The 19324-nt window shown below is 54.1% G+C and overlaps 1 protein-coding gene across 3 annotated transcripts in view; it reads left to right on the top strand.

Annotated features, from left to right (window-relative positions):
• Positions 1-19324, top strand: part of ZHX2 (zinc fingers and homeoboxes 2) — a 143289-nt gene that overhangs the window by 55963 nt on the left and 68002 nt on the right. For 2 of the 3 annotated variants that reach the window (XM_036263945.1, XM_036263947.1), the window contains exon 2: positions 18423-18493. The gene's annotated coding sequence lies outside the window, so the exon portion shown is untranslated. Of the gene's footprint in view, positions 1-9021; positions 9134-18422; positions 18494-19324 lie in introns of those variants that run through there. The other variant, XM_036263948.1, reaches the window with a different exon arrangement.

Here is a 19324-nt window from a genome sequence, read left to right on the forward strand (position 1 = left end):
ATCCCGGTGGCCTCGGGCAGCTGGAAGGGAGACACTGTCCTGCCCCTTGCACAGGTGAGGAAACAGGTCTCGGGGAGAGTGGCCGATGCCGAGTGGGGAAGGCGGGCGGGAACCATAAAGGCTTACGGCTGCAGGACTTGGGAAGGGGACCGGATTGTGCCGAGTTGAGCGGGAAGCTTCTGGAGGTTCAAGCCGGAGAGTGTTGTGATCTTGCCCACCTGGGCAGAAGACCTCTGGGTGGAGGGGAAAGAGCCAAGGTGGAGCCAGGGCGGCACTTGGGAGGCCACAGTGGAGGGTCAGGCACGCGGTGACCGTCGTGCTCATGAAGATAGAGAGGGTGGATGGGTGCTGAGATGTGGTCAGAGATGGCCTACAGGGGACGGCCTGGATGGTGATGGGGAGGGAGAACCACAGCGGGCTCCCAGCCTCCCAGTGGGTTGAGGGGTGGTTGGTGGTGGGAAAGTCTGCAGAGAAATGGGTTTCAGAGACAGGGGGAGGGAACCAGGAGATTTATTTGCATTTATTTTTGGAAGGAGGATATGTTTCCCCAAACACTCGGCCTTCTGATGGCAAAGAGCAGGTCGTATTCACTTGCTCCTGGGCTTTGAATCAATGCTTTCAGTGAGCTGGGGAGCTCAGGCCTGTCCCCGGGCAGCCTGTGTGTAAAGAATGCTGCCCCTGGCAAGGCGCTGGGTTCCTTCTGCTGCCAGGGAACCAGGGAACCATTAATGACCCCTTCTCAGAACGCTGGGCCTGGTACAAGAAACAAACAAAAAACCCCGATGTCTACCTTCTAAGGTTTCAGGCTTTGGGTAACTTTTTCTTTTGCCAATCTCCATGGGATCTTTTCCCTGCTAATGTTTGAAAGTGATTCTTTTTTTTTCTTCTGATGTTGTACTCAGGCCTTAAATAACCTTTACCTTGTGGCGGCTTCCGAGTAGACGAAGCCAGGTAACACGGTCATAACGTCAACAGCAATAATAAGCTGCCGTGGAGTGCCATTTCATTAAAAGATCTCTCTCGTATATGCCGTTTGACGTTAGCCTCAAGAAAATCTCTGAGCCGAGACAAATGCTGTGTTTACCTCTGCCGACGGTCCCCGACTTACGAAGTTTCCACTTAAGACTTTCCCACTTTATAATGGTGAGAAAGCAACATGCATTTTGTAGAGACGGTACTTCCGAGTTCTGAATCTGGATCTCTTCGCGGGTTCTGATATGCATGCGGTACCCTCTGCTCATGCCAGGCAGTGGCAGCGGGCCGCAGAGTCGCGAGGGGAAACAGCAGTCTGCAGGGTGTACGCTGGGCTGGATGCGCTACCCCACTGTGGGCTGGTGTAGGTGTCCTGGGTATGTTGAAGGTAAGCTAGGCGAAGCTTTGATGATGTTTGGTAAGTTACGTGTGTTAAATGCATTTTCAACATAGGATGGGTTTATCGGGTCAAAACCCTATGTTAAGTCGAGGGGCATCTGTATTCGAGAGGCCAAAGGATGTAGTGGCCGAGAGCATGTAAAAGTATGATAATAATAGCATTAAAAAGAGTTGAGCTGCTCAAAGCAGGGCTCAGCACTGCCCTGGCCGGTCTGGCTCAGTGGTTAGAGCGTCGGCCTGCGGACCAGAGAGACCTGGGTTCGGTTTCCGCTAAGGGCACGTACTTCGGTTTCAGTTTGTCCCCGGCCCTGTTTGGGGTTGTGTGGGTGGCAGCCACTCGATGTGTCTCTCTCACATTGATGTTTCTCTCTCTTTCCCGTCCGCTCTATCTGAAGATAAGTGCAAAAGAAAAAAAAAAAATGTCCTCAGGTGAGGATTAAAAAAAAAACAAAACAAAACAACAGGGCTCAGCACGTGAATCATGAATATGAGCTGTTGCTACGGTTAGTTGCTGGATAGAGAAACTGAGGCGCGGCGGGGCTGTGATGTGCACACTCCATGGAGGAATCGGCTCCGAGGTGCGGGCTCTGATGTCTCTGGATGCCCCTCCAAAGGAATCTGTTCCGAGGTGAAGCTGGGTTGGATGGGGAGGCTCCTGCCAGGGCTGGGCCCTGGTGACCTTCTCCTTACCCCGCGTGAGCTTCCCCCGCCTCTCCCCAGCCAGTGGTCTCCGTACCTCTCCCTTGTCAGTCCTTCCTCCACGCCGAGGGCTTGAGCACCCCATCCACGGCAGCTCTGAGCCTTCCGTCTCCTCCCTGCCTCCCTCCCTGGGGCCCTCCCCTCTGCCCATCATCTTACAGGGCTCCCCATTCTTGGAAGTAGGGTTCAGGCCCCACCTCCACCTCCTGGTGCCTTTCTCCTATGAGTTTCTGCCCACAAACAGGCACGTGATGTCGTCTGTCCAGGGGCTCCTCACGTGTGAGTCCTGGTTCCCCTGTCGGGTAGATGGAGGCAGAAACCTTGTCTGGTATCTTGTGATTCTCCATCCACTGTGTGCTTGGCCCAGTGCCAAGCCCAGAGCAGAGCCAAAACGTCTAAAACATGATGAAAAGCATCATCCCCAGAGCTCACCTTTGCAAAAGGGTACGTGCGCAGCCAAGTGCCCTCGGGCAGCTCACCCCTTACTCCAAAGGTGGCACCGTGCTCAGAGCCTCAGAGGTCCCAAGACCGTCCCCCCAGGACATTCGTATCCTTGGTGCTGGCAAACCTCTGCCTCTGCAGGTGGCCCCCCAGTCCCACCGCGGACCCAGGAATGTGACTTCCCCTAGGAAGACAGGCGTGGAGCACAGGTGCTCAGAGTAAGGGCAGCACCCACAGTGTGCCCGTCTTAGTGCCAGCCCCTAACCTGACGGGAGACACCTCCACAGGCAGGCTTCAGACGTGTCTGGACCAGGGCCCCACCACCGAGGTCAACGTCAAAGGTCTGGGGACCGACCCCCTTAAAACGACAGGTCACTGTTGGCTGGGTCAGTTCTGTGAGTGTGTTTAAAATGTGTCCTCAGAATATATTTTGAGAAATGAAAAGCGAGTGAGTGTGTGAGGAACACCTCAGGACCTGATAGCCCAGGTGCCTTTCCGAGAGAGTGTGAGCCGTGTCTGTGTGTGTTTGTGTGTGTGTATGTGTGTGTGTGTGTGGAAGGCCCCCAGAGGCCAGCGGCCCCCCAGAGACAGTTCATTGTTGAAGCAACCAGAACCCTCATTCCTCTGCCCCTTGCCTTCCCTCGCCGGCCCCCAAATTTATTTCAGCCCAGTGGCTCCCTCCACTGACCTGAATTTAATTATTGTATACTTCATAAATAGAACACCTCCCCCTCCCCCCGATTCCCACCCCAGCCCCCAAATTAACTGACCTCTCCTCATTAAGTGTCCCGAGAACTGGTTCTGTGTGGGAAGAGGCGTCGACTCCATCCACAGGCCCCGTTTGTTCCAGGGTCCCACAGTCGCTCTCTGTTAAGATGATGAAGATTTGACATGGGGGGGGGGCAGGATGTTTTCCCCAGATTCCCCCCCTTTTTTTTCCCAGTAAAATATTTTCCTGGGCATCAGAGGGAGAGGAAATGGACAATCTCTGTTTCTTCAGAGACCAATTTTAGCCGCTGGCAGAGGTTCAGGGGCAGTGAGCGCCCCGCCCCCAGCTCTGCTCACAGTCCGCGTGGCCGGGGCTGGCGGGAGCCAAGAGATTTCCAGTGTCACGAAAAGAGAAGGTGGTTTTGAATTCCAGACCATATGCAGTTCCTGAGTGATTGTTATGAATCCTGAGGTGCCACTGAAATCTGTTTACCGAGGCCACTACCCGACCAGGGTCTCTTCGTGGCCACATGCGTGTGGACGCCAGATTGGGTCGAGTTCCCAGCAGAGCCCTGGCCCTAAGGGGCGGTGCCAGGAAGCATTGGAGTGGCTGGACTAGGGCCTTTCTGGCTTTTTCAAAGTGCAGAGGCAGGAATCAAGAGTGGGAAAGGCCTCTGGCCTCCCGACCAGGGGGCCTGGTGCTGCCACTCACCAGCTCCGTTCTTTGTGTGGCCGTGTGGCTCTGACCTCAGTGCCTCCACTGGACATGGGGTTAACCATACTGCCTGCTACACGAGCCACTCTGGAGCCCGACCTGCCAACTCTGTGGCCCGCTTGCTGTGTGACCTCGGGCAAGTTACTTCACCTCTCTGTTTCTGCTTTTCCTTGTTGTATTGGTTTCCTGGGGCTGCTGTGACAAACGACCACAAAGTTGGTGGCTTGAAACCATGGAAATTTAATCTCACGGTTCTGGAGGCCACAAGTGAGCCATCCAGAGTCAGCAGGGCCCTGCTCCCCCTGGAGGCTCTCAGGGGAAAAGCCTTCCTGGCTTCGGCTCCTGGAGGCTGTGGGCATTCCTTGCAGCTGCATCGCTCCCCTGTCTGCCTCCCCTCACGTCACCTTCTCTCTGTCTGTCTCCCCTGAGGACACTTGCTGTGGATTTAGGGCCCATCTGGATAATCCAGGGTGATCTCATCTTGAGATCCTTAATTACACCTACAAGTACTCCTTCCCAAGGAGGGCACGTTCACAGGTTCGGGGGAGTAGGGTATGGGCATGCCACTGGGGCGGGGCATGACTCAACCTACTGCGCCTGTCTCAGCGGAGGAGGATGCTGCCCACCTCGTTCTGGAGGTGGCATCGCTCAGATGTCTCAAGTCCTTCGAGCAGGGCCCAGCACACGGTAAACACTCAGCGTTCGCTCTTGTCATGCTCACTGGCCGCCACCACCATTTCATTCCACCACCACATCGTCGTCATAGCTAGCTTTTGTGATGAAGTTTCCCAAACTCACCACTTCTAAAATCAACTTTTCTTTTTATCTCACCTGAGGATATGTTCTTCTTCTTCTTCTTTTTTTTAAATTAATTAGAGAGAGAGAAACATCAATTGGCTGCCTCCTGCACACAGTTCAACCGGGAATCAAACCACAACCTAGGTATGTGCCCTGACCCGGAATCGAACCTGCAACCCTTTTGGTGTACAGGACGACGCTCCAACCAACTGAGCCACCCAGCCAGAGCTAAAACTAAGTCCTGACTCTCAGTCTTCGCCACCTCAGTAAGTTGCCTCTGTGCGTGCCATCCTTGAGATAACCCTGGTTTCCTCCATTCCAGCTACAAATCGTGTCTGTCCTGCCTTCGAACTATCTCCCAGTCTGACCACCGCCTTCCGGGACCACTGTGGGGCACCCCTCCGGGGGCACCCTTCCCATTTTGGATGTGAGTGGCACCTCTGGAGTTGTACCTACGGCGGCCACTTGGGTGGTGCTGCTGCATCTCGCCACCTGTCCTCCAGTTGTACCCTTCATCTGCCACCTGGACTGACCCAGCAGCCACTGCTACCTGCTGGGCTGGTCCCCCACCCGCTGCCCTCCCCTGCACTTCGTGTTTCCCGCACCCCACAACTCTGCTCTCCCCGCAGCCACCTCTTCTAAACACAGGTCAGGTTCTGTCACCTTCCCGTCCCCATCTCAGAGCCAAAGCCGGAGCCCCCGTGGTACCCACAAGGCCCCGCACGACCACCATCCCGGCCACCTGGCCTTCGGCACAGCCTTGAACCCCAGCCACACCCACTGACACGCACACATGCTGTTTCCTCCGCCCGGAAGACTCCCCCGCTGCCTCCGTGGCTTCCCTCTGTTCTTCCAGGTCTGCCCCAAGGACGCCCCGTCAGAGAGGCCGCCCTGACCGCCTTCGGGCCGTAGCGAAACGACACCCCTAAAATCCCCACCCGCCGTTTCTGCTGCCGAGCACAGATCGCGACTAGACGTGGCATGTGTGTTTGCTTGTGGAGTTGTCTGTTTTCCTCATCACACTCGACCCCGTGGAAGGAGGGACTGTTTGGGTGGCAGCTGCCGAACCCTCAATACCTGGCCTATCGCAGGTGCTGGGGACACATTTCCCGGACGAGAGGATTATTTCAGGCGGGTTCTGGCTTTGTACGCATGACCTCAGCTCTCCCAGCAGCCCACGGCCCAAGGGTTGTCATGTCCTCATTTGTGGGGGGTGCAGAGACAGTAATAAGTGTCCCCTGGCTCCCCAGCTAGTGAGTGTTGGCGGCGGGATCTGCACTAACTAGTCTTCCTCCCGAAACCACTGTCTGAGTCACCGTCTGTCGTGAGGCAGAAATGAAAGATGCAGGTGAAGGACCTTGGGACATGGAAATGTGACGATGGAAAGTCCCAGGGCGACCGCCGGCCCCTGACATCGAAGAAGGTGGCTCCGGATTGATTGGAGTCTCCTTCCTGTTTACTGTTTTAAATGCTGGGAACTATTTATGCTGCCTCCCTGGACGATGCAACGTGAGGGGGTAAGGAAGGTGTCATTGCCCTATTCCGTTACTGTCAGACTTGGGTGGCCCCGAATGCTCCAGAAATGGGGTGCACAGGCGGTGTGAATGTGTCCTTTATTCCCAAAACAGGTCAGACCATGTCTTTAGTAAACACAGCATATTGATGAGAATCAAATATTTCCGTGTGGGGCCGTGCAAAGAGCACAAGGCTGAGTCAAAAGACGTATATTCCCAGGTCTACTGCTAAAATACCCCCCGGCCTTAAATAACAGTAATAACTCCTAGTCGCTGAGTCTTATCAGCTGCGAGGCACGTTCCAAGTGCTTTATAGTTATTAACTCATTTAATTCTCCAACCACTCTGAGGATTCAGTACGCATCAACCCCAGTTAGTCCTAGTCACAGGGACACAGAGACGTTAAGTAACTTGGCCAAAGGCACACAGCTAATAACCAGCAGAGCCAGGATGTGGACTCGGGCCATCGGTCTGTCTCCTGAGGACTGAGGACAGGGACCAGCTCTTTTCTGTGACTCTCAGTTTCATCTGTAAACGGTGGAGACTGCATTCAGTCCTACTTTCCAGCTCAAAAACTATGCTTTTGAGGCTGAGACTCTAGGAGCAGTGTTGTGTCATTGGTGTGAATGCAGGAAGTGTTGGCAATTGGCCCTGGCCAGGTGGCTCAGCTGGTTGGAGTGTTGTCCTGTAAACCAAAAAGTTTCAGCTTTAATCCCTGGTTGGGTCATGTACAGGAGGCAGCTAATTGATGTCTCTCACATCAATGTTTCTCTCTCTCTCTCTCCCTCCCTCTTCCTCCCTCCCTCCCTTCTTCTCTCTAAAATCAATGAACATATCCTCGGGTGAGAATTTTTTTTTAAGTGTCCGCAACGGGGATGCAGCAGGGCTGAGCCAAGGGTATCAGAGGAAAGGTCCAAGGTGCGAGCTTCCTTTCTATCAAGTTCTTGCGTCTTGCTGTCCTGTCCTTGGCTGCTTGTCTTGCCTCGATGGCTTGCAGTGTGTCTCTCCCTTCACCCCGCCCCGGACATCCTTCCCTTCTATGTAGGAAAAGGAAAATGAAGTCCCTATGGTCGCCTGGTATTTCTTAACTTCCAAGTACTCTCACATGCCTCTTTGTTCACACAGGACCCTGTGGACAGGCAGGGAGAGCCCCATTTTACAGATGAGAAAGCAGACAGAAGGTTGAGAAGGCTGATCTTAAGGTCACATTTACCTCCTCCTGCCTCCTATGAGGGTTTCCGGGTCCTCCCTCGGGGTTTTTCTTACTTCATGGCAGTAATCTTAGCAATACAGCCTTTGATCACCCCCAGCACCTCCCACACTGCCGCCAGCCCTGGATGGTAATAAATACCCATCGTAATGAGTTAGCCCGGATGGAGTGCTTCCAACGAGCAGGGAGCTGTGCCACGGGCTTTCACGTTGTATTGTACTTCCTTCTAGTCCCCACAGCACCCCTTCGAGATATATAGCATTAACTAAGGTGCCCATTTTACAGATGACATGCCTGATGCCACACAGCCCCAAGTGACAGTGCATACAGTCACACAGCTGGAGAGTGGTCAGCCAGCATCCGCATGTGTTAGCCCAATTGTCTGGTGTCCCCTCCCTGGTTAAAGCCTGGGCATGACTCCTGCACAGCAGTGTCCATACTCCTGGCGTGGTGTGCACACCCCTGAGTGCCCTCTGCCCCCGCACCTCCACCCACATACTAGCTCCTCATCCTTCACGCCAGCCACACACGACCACCTCCAGCTCCCTGCTCAGGCCACGCCCTTCCTCTGTCACTTCGCTCCCCTCCTTGGAGTGCTCATGCCCTCCCCTTCTGACGGGTGATGTCCCACTCATCCTCAAGGACCAGGCCAAGGCCGCCTTCCCCAGGCAGCCTCCTGTGATCGGACATCTCCACACCCTCCTCCCTGCCCCGCTGTCTCTCTGCCCCAGGGACCCCTGTACAGCTCCCATGGTGTCAGGGAGCCCTGCTGCGCGATGAACTGGAGAGTTCGTGCCCTGCGGGGGGGGGGGGGGGGCATTTTGATTCCTCACTATTTAAAACGTTGTGCCAGCCCAACAGAACAACTTGGCGGCTGGTATTTGAGCCATTTGAGACTCCTTGGAGCTCCTAGTGCTTGAGGAGGGAGGGAGGGAGGGAGGGAGGGAGGGAGGGAGGGAGGGAGTGAGTTTACCTTCGTAGACCTGGCCATTAAGCTTCTATAAAACATGGTGTATTCGTGTGCTTAGGTTGCCATAACAAAATACCATAGACCAGGCAACTCAAACAACAGACAGTTATTTTCTCGCAATCCTGGAGGCTGGAAGTCTGAGATCAAGCTTCTAGCCAGTTTCGTTTCTGATGAGGACTCTACCTCGCGTGCAGACAGCCACCTTCTTGCTGTGTCCTCCTCTGGCCTGTCCTCGGTGTGCGTTAGAAGAAGAGAGAGAGACGGTTGCAGTTTGTCCCCGGCCCTGGTTGGTCGTGCGGGTGGCAGCCACTCGATGTGTCCCTTCACGTCGATGTTTCTCACTCTCTCTCTCTCTTCCTCTCTCTCCCTCCCACTCTATCTGTACAAAAAATGGAAAAAAATCCTCAGGTGAGGATAAAAAAAAAAAAAAAAAAAAAAGAAGAGAGAGAGAAGAGAGGGGACAGAGAGAGGGAGGGGGAGCGAGAGGGAGAGAGAACACTCTGGTGTCTCTCGCTTCTAAGGACACTAATTGTACAGGATCAGGGCCCCACCGTTATGACCTCATTTCACCTTTATGATTCCCTTGGCTTAACAGGTCTCATCTGTAAATGCAACCACACTGAGGGATAGGGCTTCAACATACCAATTTCAGGAGGGATAGACATTCAGTCCATAACACATGGCATTCCAGATCTTTCCATCCACAGGTATTTCTTTTGTCCTTAGTGTGGGGAATCCCAGAAACATTGAAGGCAGGCAGAGTCCAGGGGTCAAAAGCATGGGTTTCCCTATCAGACAAAGTCAAGTTGGCTACCTACCTCTGCCACGTACTCACCACCTGGCCTTGGACAACCCACTCAACTTCTCTGAGCCTCAGATGGCTCGCTGTGAAACGGGTCAGTGACCCCAGCCACCTGGGGTTTGGGGGGGTGAAGGGAGATGAATGCACACCCACAGTGCCTGACACGGTCTTCCCTGCTCTCGAGGAACAGTGACTGAGCACGTGCCTCGTGCCGGGCACTCTGCTGGGTGCTGGGGGGCCGCTGGGGAGCGGGGCGGAGCCCATCCCTTATTCTCTCTTCCTGGAGGAGCCAGAAAACAAACAAGTAAATGTGTCACCGGAGAACAAGTCTGTCATTCGAGAATGGGACATGGGCTTTATTTCCCTTCAGGACATAAAACAGGTGGTAAAATAGAGGACCGGAGAGGAGGAAAGGCCCACGGGGAGGCGACCTTGGTGGCCATACAGATGGCAGGCCCCGGGCCGAGGCGCCCTATGGGTGGCTTCAGGGTGCGCTGACGGCAGCCGCAGCCTCCTCGTCACGGCGTCGCAGGCAGGTTGTCAGTGGGAGAGAATGTGCTCCCACTCGAGATGTGAGACCCTGGGCGGAAATCCAGCGGCGTGAGTCACGACCAGATGTACATCCTGTCGGGGAGAACCACGGCCGAAGCCATGCTCGTGGTTTCCTGGGAACTTCCTGAGGGGGGGGCGAGGGGCCGTCTGTGCCAGCCGCCAGCAGGCGGGGCGCACCGGGCAGGCTGGGCAGGCTGGCGCCCTGGAGCTGCGCCCTCAGGGTCTCCTGGCAGTGGCCGCGTCTGGGGTGCTCCCCTCCCCCACAGCATGCCTGGGGCTCCCATGCTGACAGAGGTCAGTGTCTCCCCGCGAGACGCGGGCATGGGGAAAGCAGCTAGACTGGGAGACGGGACCATGAGTCCTTGTCCTGCAAACTTGGCTTCACATCCACGGGTTCTCACCAATAACGCAGCTTCTCTGACCCCGGTTCCCTCACCTACGAAGTGATGGGATAAATGGGGAGCTCCCCAAGTTCCACCCAGCTGGGGCATCGGGCACTTCCTTCACTTTCCTCCCTCTGGACTAGAGAAACTGAGGCCCAAGGGCAGAGGCTTGCTCAGAGCCAGCTCGTTGGAGGTGGGCCCGGAGCTTCGCTCTGGCCAGGTCTGCACCCCTCCCCTCTGCTCCGATGTCCTGCCTCCTCCCCCCACTCTTTTCTTCCCTGGGTGCCTCTTTCCCTGTTTCCCTTCTGCCTGTGCTCTCACCTGCCAGACATGGAGGCTCAGCCACCCCAAGAACCATGTTCCCACCTGCAGTGGGTGGTCCCGAATCAGAACCAAAATGGAACTCCCAGGGCCATCGGCCACGTGTGTACTCGCTGGTGTTAAGCAGGCAGGACCTCCTCCAGCCACCTCCTGTCTGAATCCTACGCATCCTCCAATCCTCCTTAAATGGCACCTCCACCAGGAAGCCCTTCCAGATCACCCCAGCCATGGTCATCACCTTTCCAAGCCCTCCCCATCCATGCCACTTTAAAATCCCGCTGTTGGCATTTCCACTTACTTTGATTATAATTATTTGTGCGTACATCCTAGCTCCTCTATCCAATTTCAAGCTCATGGACAAAGGTAACTAATTGCCCCCATTTCTCCCATGCCTACCACCAGCCTCCCCTTCAACATGTGGTGCAATGTTTGTATTCTAAGTGTCGGAGACATATTTGTGGAATAAATGGGGTTTTCTTTCTTCCATGCAAAAGAATGCTTTCCTTTAGAACAAACGGTCGGGTATGTGAGAACATTCGTTCTAGAGCTACACTGGACTAAATCTTAACTGCACCGTCTATACACTGTGGGACCTTGGGCACATTACTCAGCACTTGTGTGCCTCAGGCCCCCCCTTGTAAAATGAGGACAATCATAATCACCTAACATGGCCACAGCTGTGGAGATTAAACCCGTCTAATGCATGGAGCGTGCTTGAGAGAGTGCCCAGGATAGACTTGAGTCAGTAAATGAAGTTGTTCATTTTCTGGCTCTCCCGCATGCAAATATTTTTTAAAATTTATTCACCGGCTTGCACAATTCAACTTTGGCTTCAGGTAGCTGCCAGATCTTTTCCAGTCCTTGCATTCACTGAACCTGCCTCAAGTTTCCCGGCCCTCGGCAGAGCCTCCCCTACCCCCAGGCTCAGAGCAGGGGCAGGGGGAGGTGGCATCCGGGTCGCCGGTGGAACTGCTCGCCGGCCTGGGACCAGCGGCCACATTAAGCGTTCTTACTCAGTTCATGTGACTCGACAAATTTGGAATGTGTTAGGGAGAGAGAGTTTTTCCAGCTATGAGTCAGTACATTTCTGTGTTCAAACACACATTTTTTTTTTAAAAAAAAAAAAATTCTTTTTTCAAGAAAAAGAGTTTAGCGAGAATTATTTATGAGTGCAAAGTGGAAATTTTATTTTGACCCTGAAGGCAAGTAATACTTAACACATTTAATAAAGGGATCAAAACAGGATGCAATAGGCAGACAACGCAGGCTTTTCCTTCCATATTCGCAGCCACTGCGTTCCACGGGGGGGTCCGGTTTACACGGGCTTATTATTAAGCACCTCCTGGATACCCCGATTGGTGCCGAACACTGCGAGGACATAAGAGACGTGCAAAAGAATGGAAGCAGAAGCAGCGTTCACAAAGCACCTGTGTGTGTCCATAAACCTGAGTGGGGTGGGGACACGTCCCAAGTTCAAGAGGCTGTGTTGGGGGAGCTGAGACAATTACATTCAGACACTCAGGTTCAAATCCCAGCACCAACCTTTTATATTATTTCATCCCCATTATGTCCTGTTTTATGGATGACAGAACTAAAGCTCGAAGAACATAAATATTTTGTCGGTGGACACAAAGCCCTTGGATGGTAGCAACCATGTTCTAAACTGGGTCTGTCAGTCTCCCTGTGGTGGAGACATTAGGGTTAAATTAATGTCCCTGGAAGCTACGTAGGAGCTGAGTTTCCCACCAAGGAGGGAGGCAGACACACCCACTTGGGGGATGTGCCTGCACATCCCAACCAGGTACGACTTGATCGCACACACTGGCGTGTTCAACCACCTTCCACACTCGCCGTTGAGTCCTGCCCGTTAGGGATGAGGAAGAACTCGATTCTCATCCAGGTTGATCCTGTCTTTGCTGTTGTTTATTTTCAAGAAAGAAACCACTGCCCGCCCAGAGGGCTTATGTTTCCAGCTCACTTACGTCTCTTTTGCAAGGGCTCATTTTCATAGATTCCCGATCTCCAGGGAGCTGTGTCTTTCCCTCCGAAACATGAGCTGCAATCAAAGGTGCCTTCACCCCCACACATCTGCCAGCAGCCGGGCTGGAGCCAGGGCTCCCAGGGACTGACTGACGGGGGCTCAGGCCAGGTGCCTGGGGAGAATTTTTCCCTACACAAATCAGATCGTCCTGTGGTTGCCCTTTGTAGAGATGGCAGGGGCCCAGGCGTTGCTTCTCAGATTGCTGGGAAGCATGAAGGGGGCCTAGGGTAATGGATGGATTCCACCATCCATTCAACAAATATTTTTGAGGGCCACCAAGAGCTGGGAACTAGAGATCCGGAGAATCTGACTCTCGGGTGACTTTCCATCACTCCCAGGTGAAGACCCAACTTGAAAGGCCTGCAAGTCCCTGGAAGGTCTGGCCCTCGCGCTCTGGCCTGCTTCCATTGTCCGGCGTCCACATTGCCCCTCCCGCCACAGTCCTGCGTGCACCTTCCTCTGGCTGCCTCAGCTTTCTCCTCTTTGCTTGGTTCACTGCCGCTTGCCTTCCAGGTCCCCTCCACACCCCATGTGCTGTACCCTGGTGGGTCTGGCCTGGCCTGGCCATCTTGCCACCGTTGCATGAGCTTCAGTTAGCACGACAATGTCACTGAAGTCTTCTGTCTCCAACCCAAGTGTGAGGGCCTGGCCCATAGTCAGTGTCCCACAAAGAGTTGTTGGAAGAATGAAGAGACAGCGGTGAGCAAAATAGATGCTGACCTGCCCGGCGCTGGGCATATCTTCCAGAGTGTTGATGGTACTTGGCAATATCGAGAGGGAAATATTTAGAAATGAACACAGTTCAATTCTAGAGTAGAATTCAGTGTTCTCATTCAAGACATCAAGCTGAACCCACACACTCTGGGGAGGTTATAAACTCAGCCTCCTCCAGACACTTTGGGAGCCTTGGTGGAAGAGTAGGTGGCGTTGGTGGGCGAGATGGCCCGATTTTCCAGCGACGCCAGTCAGTTGAAGAGGCAGTGTCAGGGAAGGGTGGAAAGACTATCCCCAGTCAGGCCGGAGTTCTAACCCCGTGCTGGACTTCTGCTCCTCAGCTGCTGGGCAGTTCGTCTGATCGCTGCAGGTCTCAGGTGTGCCATCTGTAAAATGGGTATATGAATACTGCTCCTCAGAGCTGCTGTGGGAAAGGGAGATGAGACCTGAGGACCCAGTTCAGAACCTGGCCCAGGGCACTCAGGAAGAGGTGGCCGTTGGGTTAGTATCATGAGTGATTTTTTTTTTTTTTGAGTGAAAGGCTATTGTTGGTGACTAAGGGAAAATATTTTCTGGAGCAAAGATAGGCAACTGAAGACTACATTTCAGCTTGCAGAATGATGGCTCCCCAAAGTAGCTTTTGGCTTTTCGCCTTCTTTCCTTTTTTCTTTTCTTTAATCCTCATTCGAGGATACTTTTCCATTTACCTTCAGATAGAGTGGGAGGGGGAGAGAGAGAGAAACATCGGTGTGAGAGGGACACATCGATTGGTTGCCTCCCGCATGACCCTGACCAGGGCCGGGGTCGAACCGCAACCGAGGTACGTGCCCTTGGCCAGAATCAAACCCGCAACACTTTGGTCCATGGGCCGACACTCTAACCACTGAACCAAACTGGCCAGGGCTACTTTTCACTTTCTTTAACTTGACCAGTCTGGATACTCTTGTATCCAGTCTGGGGCCAGAGCCCGTGGCTCCCTCCCCATACTCCACAGTTGTTCTCTCTCTTCCACGTGACCCGAGTTTCTTAGTCACCTGCTAAATGTTTGCTGAATGAAAAATGGGATGGAGTAAACGGCCTCAGAGGGAGTGACCTGGGGAGGATGTGTTTCTTCTCCAGACTGTTAGAGTAGCATCCCGCTTTCCCCCTCGCAGGTGTTGAGAAATGGGATAAGTTTAACGTGGGCTAAAAGGGCATAAGGGGGCCTGTGGGGGAAATCCTCCAGGGATTTGCTCCATATGACCAGCACTTTCTGGTGACAAGGGGCCCTGAGCCAGGCCGAGGGACGTGTGCACATGGAGAGCTGGAAGTGTCCTGTGACCCACTTATAATGCTCTCAGGAGATCTGCCGTTCACGTGCGGAACAGTTGGGCACCACGGCGTTGATCCCTCACGCAGCCCAAGGAGGCAGGCTGCTCAGAGCCCCACCTGGCTGGCAAGGAAACCAAGGTCCCAGGAGGGAGGCAAGCGGCGTGAGGGCACAGGAGTGCGCACGCGGACGAGGACCGCAGTCTGACGTGCCACCTCCCAGACCAGGCTCTCCCCCACGCTGGTTAGGATCAAGGGTCTAGGCACGGGTGGTGGCACAGTGCCGGGTTCGAGGATAAATGAGGACACAGAACCGATTCAGTGGGCCCCCAGCTCTGAGAATAATTCACCCTAGCCAAGTCATTCTACCCTGTGCTCGAGAGACAGCGCAGAGTCGGCTGAGGATAGTAAGTGTGATCAGTAATGATAGTGATGAACGTGCTGCCTACAGGATTCTAAGCACGTTATGTGTGTCACCTCCCTCAGTCCTGCAGGGTAAGTGGGGTTAATTAGGGGGAGAGGGAGGCGCTGGGACAGCACAGCCATGTGGCTGCACAGTGGGGTCAAGAAACTCAGCAGATGGTGAGCCCAGAACACAGCAGGGCAAGGTGAGGCGCTGAGGAGGAGCCGGGGCAGGCCGCGCAGGGCCTCGGGAGCCCGGGGTAAGGAGTGTGGTCTCCATCCCGAGACAGACGAGGCATCCGTCAGCTGCTTCCACCTTGTAGCCCCTCCGTTCACATTGTCCTGTCTCACACTCAGGCTGTTAGGTGTCTTTCTCCTTCTTCACACCATGGATTACTAAGGGGAGGGACTGGGTCTTATTTGTGTCTATCTGGTGCTTAGCACAGAATCAGGTACCAACAGGTACACAGTAAGTGGCTGTTAATCGAATATTTAATATAGTATTTAATATTTAATAATATTAACATGTTTAATATTTAAGGGCTATATATATTATACATTTGTTATATATAGTTACTAGTACCTATAATAGCTTTTCCATTCTGTAAGCATTTCTGCAATAGAGTGATATACGCAACCCTGTAGAACAGTGGTTCTCAGCCTTCCTGATGCCGCGACCCTTTAATACAGTTCCTCGTGTTGTGGTGACCCCCAACCACAAAATTATTTTCGTTGCTACTTCATAACTGTAATTTTGCTACTGTCATGTCTTAGGCGACCCCTGTGAAAGGGTTGTTCGACCTTCAAAGGGGTCGCGACCCACAGCTTGAGAACTGCTGCCGTAGAACCTTGCATTCGGGAAAATTCAAAAATCACAGCACTTTGGGGGCAGTTGGGGCGCAGCAGAGCTTCACAATCCATGCAACACCCTGACGAAGCCCAGTCCAGAGAAGAGATTGGCACAGTTCAAAGGGCTTGCTAAAATATCGATTCAAGAAAACCACACACACAATAATTGAGGACCTGAGTAACTACAGGGCTGTATTTTCCAAACCAAAAGGGGGGTGTTGCTGGAGGACCTCGAGCAGAGTGGAGGCAGAAGGGGACTGGCATCCTTTCTGGGAGTTCCGGGGGGCAGAGCACTTGCAGGCTTTGCCAAAATGCGCAGGGAGGCACGGGCTAGCGCGCGGCCTTTGCTCAGAGGTCAGGGAGAACTGAGCCACGAGCGACCAAGGCAGAGCACGTGGCCCCGCAGCCAAGGGGAGCGGGTGGATGTCTGGACAGCAAGGAGTCCTCTGCCACGTGCTGTTTGGGGTATTTTGCATCCAGCTGCTGTCACTTGGTGATGCAAAACATTACTGTGGTGGGAACGTTTGCCTAGGGACGGGTGCAGCCTGCGCATTTTATTGACCTCTTTCCCCACACGCCCTGCGTGCTGTCTTCTGTCTCATGGAAGCAAGTGCAGCAGGACAAACAATATGTAACATAACGTGTGCGTGGTGCACAGATAAACCAGGAATGCCAGCTGGCCAGTTTACTTCGAGAAAGGCACCAGTCACACTCTCCATGGGGGTTTCTGACCGCTTTCCTCTTAAGGGTCCAGGAGTCCGTTCAGGAAACCCATTCGGTGAGAATGTAGAGCAAGACCGTCTAGTTGGGTGACACTGAGCGAGGGCATCGTGCACCTGTGATGCGATCTCTTTCCCCATCAGGAGCAGCTGAGCAAACACCTCTGGGCTTGGAGTCAGAGGACCTCCACCCCAGCCTGCCCCAAAGCTGTGTGACTGCAGGAAAACCACTTAACCTCTCTGTGCCTCCGTTTTCTCAACGGTAGAATTGCACGCATGATACTCCCCCAGTTCTTTTAAGGAGCAGATTAGCTAGTGGCTGGAAAGCTCTATGCAGACTGTAAAGGGTTTTGCAGAATATTGTCCAGCCAGTGCCTGGAATTCAGGTTCGCTGGTCTCCTGGGGAACCAACTCCCACTGGACGGTCAGTCTGAGGGCAGTGGGCAAGAGAGCTAAACTCCCTGGAGTCAAGGTAAATTAATCACTGGAATTAAATGCAGAAGCTTGAATTTCCCTGCAGGAAGGAGGCTTAGAAGTTCTGTCTGGGAAATTTTGCTGGCCCTTGACAAAAGTGAGGAGGAGGGGAACCCTGTCTCCAGTATCCGTTGCCTCCTCTGAGCACCCTCCAGTACACCCGGACTCTCGGACCTGAGATCACCCGCCCACCCATCCCTGGCTGAGTGCCCGTCCCACTTCCTGCCCCCAAGCCAGGCCTGCCTGCACCTCCACCCTCTCCAGCCTGGGAATCACGTGACCTCGGGTTTGACCCGCCTTACGTCTTACCCGCTCTGACACCACGGTGGCCAGGGTCTGGCTGCATTCAGCCCATTTTCCCACCTGGAGAACAGGCTGCGACTCCCTGACTCGGACTCACTGCCTTCCCTCCTTCCGTGATTAAGAGGAGAGTAGATGAGCACTCTGCAGACTTCATTGTGCCCGGGAATCACCCAGGAGCTTGTTAAAAAGCAGGCTCCAATCCACAGGGCTGGTGGGGCCTGAGAACCTGCCTTTCCAATGAGCCCCAGGTGCCTCGTCCCCCTGCGCAGCGAGATGCAGCTCAGACGTGCAGCACCTGCTGCGTGGCGGATACTCGGTCAACAGCAGCTATTGCCATTAAGGGGATCCCCCACCCCATTCAAAGGGTTCTCTGGGAACAGGGATAGATGAATGAAGAAACCTCTCCTCACCTCCATATTCTTAGGGAAACAAGAAAAAACATGTTTTGCTCTAACAGCGGGCTGGGTGTGGGGAGCGAGGCGACTGGGACCCCGCACCTCACCTGCACGCAGCTCCGTGGCTCCGTGAGCACACATGCACTGCAGGTGGGCCTCTGACTGCTGCAGAAACCTCTAGAGCTCAGGCCTCAACTTGCCTGGCAGGGAAGGCACCCTCCGAGCCCGGCACACCCCTTGTTCCTCCGGCTCCAGCTCTCCTGGGGAGTTTTCAGAACACACAGGGTTCACTTGGCAGGAGGCCCACAGTATCTTTTAAACTTGAGTCTTGCGCACAGGGTTTCCCCCCCACCCTGATCAAAATGGAACCCCAAAGGGCCCTTGGCTGTTAGGAAGAGACACCAAAGCCTGGAGGAGACTCCAGGTGAGGTTCGAGAATCACCTCCCCACCCCAGCCCACCAGATCTTGCTGAGACTGTGGCTCCCCGAAAAGGCCTGCTTCTTAGAAGCTGCTGACTCACCCAGGGTGAGGGGCCTAGTCTTCTCTCAGCATCGCCACCAAGCCCAGAGATTTGGAGGCTGGTTGAGTGAGCGGCTCCGTCCTCACCATTTCCTTTTCTTTTATTGAGCCCACCTCCATCCCAGTCCCCCAGTGATACTGTCCTGCCAGAAAAGAGATTGGACACCCAGTGGCTCTGCCCTGCTTTTAATATTGAGTTTCTCTTCTTTGTAGGTCTTGACGCACTGACTGGTCACAGAGTCAAAGTGTAAAAAGATTCCCACGATGTAAGCACTACGGGACTGGTGAGTGACTGGCGTCCGGCGGAGGTCGGGCCGGAGGTGGGGGCCTCAGTTGCGTTTCAAGAAGGGAAAGATGGATGGAAGGAGCAGGGGCAGCTCTGGAAGTATTCCCCTCCAGGTGCACCTGGGAACAGCACAGAGCAGAGATCCAGGTGTGAGTCCCTTGCAATCACTGGGTCCCTGCCAGGCGCCCCCAGAGGCAAACCGCACCTGCAGGTGGCTGGGCTGTCCTCTCTGCTGAAACCACAGCAGTTCAGACTCACCATCCAGAGGGCATGTGTGTGGAATTGTTTCTAGGGAACGTCTAACCCGGGCTCAGGAGACACTCTTAGAACGGGAACTGTCTGGCTCGCACCAGTTAGTAAACCACAGCTCCGAAGAGGCAGGGACGGAGAGAGGCTCGGAAGCCACCTTTGCATGTTTAAAGGGCTGCAATTGACAAGAGGAAGGTGGATAGCTATCGACCTAACCGAAGCAAAACCCCTAACCGAGGAGGTGTGCCAAGTGCAATGGGCATCCAGTGGAGGTAGTGAGTTCCCTGCTGCTGGCAGAATGCAAGTGCAGGTTGGAGAAGCATTAAAGGGAAATGTTAAAGTGGGGGAGGTTTTGAGCAGGACTGTCTTTCCAGGCTCTGTTCCTGGTGACCTGGACGCCCGGGGGCAGTAGGGTGAGGGAGGGCTTAGAGGGCGTGAAGGGGGCGAGGGCGTGAAGGGGGCGAGCTCTTGAGCTCACGCCCACGCTCTCTCGACACCTGCTCTGTGTGGCGAGGTTCTGCTGTGAAAATGTTCAGATGCTGCTGGCTGAGATGACCCTCAGGTCTCTCCTAAGACGTGC

This window comes from Molossus molossus, unplaced genomic scaffold (assembly GCF_014108415.1).
Source record: "Molossus molossus isolate mMolMol1 unplaced genomic scaffold, mMolMol1.p scaffold_m16_p_16, whole genome shotgun sequence".
NCBI classification, from domain to species: Eukaryota; Metazoa; Chordata; class Mammalia; order Chiroptera; family Molossidae; genus Molossus; species Molossus molossus.